The sequence below is a fragment of the Onychomys torridus genome, chromosome 11 (genome assembly GCF_903995425.1).
Source record: "Onychomys torridus chromosome 11, mOncTor1.1, whole genome shotgun sequence".
Lineage (NCBI taxonomy): Eukaryota > Metazoa > Chordata > Mammalia > Rodentia > Cricetidae > Onychomys > Onychomys torridus.
The window spans coordinates 54778512-54781060 of record NC_050453.1 but is presented as its reverse complement, the minus strand read 5'-3'; positions in this window follow the sequence as shown (position 1 = coordinate 54781060).

Genomic DNA, 2549 nt, shown 5'->3' with positions numbered 1-2549 from the left:
CAATCACTAGTCATTAATATCCCTTAATATCAATGGACTTAATTCACCTATAAAAAGACACAGTCTAACAGAATGGATACAAAAACAGGACCCATCTTTCTGCTGCATACAAGAAACACACCTCAAATTCAAAGACAGACACCTCCCAAGAATAAAAGGCTGGGAAAACACTTTCCAATGAAATGGTCTTAAGAAGCAAGCTGGTGTAGCCATCCTAATATCCAGCAAAATAGACTTCAAACTAAAATCATTCAAAAGAGATGATGAAGGACATTACATACTCATCACAGGAAAGATCCACCAAGATGAAGTCTCAATTCTGAACATTTATGCCCCAAACACAAGGGCACCTACATATGTAAAAGAAACATTACTAAAGCTTAAATCACATATAAAACCCCACACATTAATAGTGGGAGACTTCAACACCCCAGTTTCACCTCTGAACAGATCAGCCAAATTGAAACTTAACAGACACATAATGGTCTTAACTGGTGTTATGGCTCAAATGGACTTAATACAGAACATTCCACCCGAACAAAAAAGAATATAGCTTCTTCTCAGCACCCCATGGAACCTTCTCTAAAAATTGACCACATACTTGGCCACAAAGCAAATCTCAACAGATACAAAACAATTGGAATAACCTCCTGTGTTCTATCAGACCACCATGGTTTAAAGTTAGATTTCAACAACAGAAAAAATTACAGAAATCCTACAATTTCATGGGAACTGAATAATGCTCAACTGAATCACCAATGGGTTAAGGAAGAAATAAGGAAAGAAATTAAAGACTTCCTAGAGATCAATGAAAATGAATACACCACATACCCAAACTTATGGGACACTATGAAAGCAATGCTAAGAGGGAAATTCATAGCACTAAATGCCCACATAAAGAAGCTGGAGAAATCTCATGCCAGTGACTTGACAGCACACCTGAAAGCCCTTGAACAGGTAGAAGCAAAGTCTCCCAGGAGGAACAGATGCTAGGAAATTATCCAATTGAGAGCTGAAATCAATAAAATAGAAATAAAGAGAACAATACAAAGGATTAATGAAACAAAGAGTTGGTTCTTTGAGAAGATCAATAAGAGACAAGCCCTTATCCAAACTAACCAAAAGACAGAGAGAGAGCATCCAAATTAACAAAATCAGAAATGAAAAGGGGGACATAACAACAGACAATGAGGAAATCCAGAGAATCATCAGGTCATACTTCAAAAACCTCTACTCCACAAAGCTGGAAAATCTAAAAGAAATGGATAATTTTCTGGATAGGTACCACATACCTAAGTTAAATCAAGACCAGACAAACCATTTAAATAGTCCAATAACCCCTAAGGAAATAGAATCAGTCATTTTAAAAGTCTCCCAACCAAAAAAAGCCCAGGACCAGATGGTTTCACTGCAGAATTCTACCAGATCTTCAAAGAAGACTTAATACCAATACTCTTTAAATTGTTCCACACAATAGAAGCTGAAGGAATATTACCAAACCCCTTCTATGAGGCTACAATTACCCTGATTCCTAAACCAAACAAAGATGCCACAAAGAAAGAGAACTACAGACTGATCTCCCTCATGAACATTGATGCAAAAATACTCAATAAAATACTGGCAAACAGACTCCAAGAACATATCAAAACAATTATCTACCATGATCAAGTAGGCTTCATCCCAGGGATGCAAGGGTGGTTCAATATACGAAAGTCCGTCAATGTAATACACCATATAAACAAACTCAAAGGAAAAAAAAACCACATGATCATCTCACTAGATGCAGAAAAGGCATTTGACAAAATCCAACACTCCTTCATGATAAAGGTCTTGGAGCGATCAGGAATACAAGGAACATACTTAAACATAATAAAGGCAATCTACAGCAAGCCAACAGCCAACATCAAATTAAATGGAGAGAAACTCAAAGCAATACCACTAAAATCAGGAACAAGACAAGGCTGTCCCCTCTCCCCATACTTATTCAATATAGTACTTGAAGTTCTAGCCCGAGCTATAAGACAACATAAGGAGATTAAGGGGATACAAATTGGAAAGGAAGAAGTCAAGCTTTCCCTATTTGCTGATGACATGATAGTATACATGAATGACCCCAAAAATTCAACCAAGGAACTGATACAGCTAATAAAAACCTTCAGCAACATAGCAGGATACAAGATCAACTCAAAAAAATCAGTAGCCCTCCTATATACAATAAACAAACAGGCTGAGAAGGAAATCAGAGATACCTCATCCTTTACAATAGCCACAAATGATATAAAATACCTTGGGGTTACTCTAACTAAGCATGTGAAGGACATATATGACAAGAACTTTAAGTCCCTGAAAAAAGAAATTGAAGAAGATGTCAGAAAATGGAAAGACCTCCCATGCTCATGGATAGGCAGGATTAACCTAGTAAAAATGGCGATCTTACCAAAAGCAATCTACAGATTCAACAGGAATAGGCAGAGTGCTCAAGAGGTCCCCTTAAATACACAATGATACATCCTCTGTAGACTGCTGGCAATGGTCAAGAGAAAGCCTGA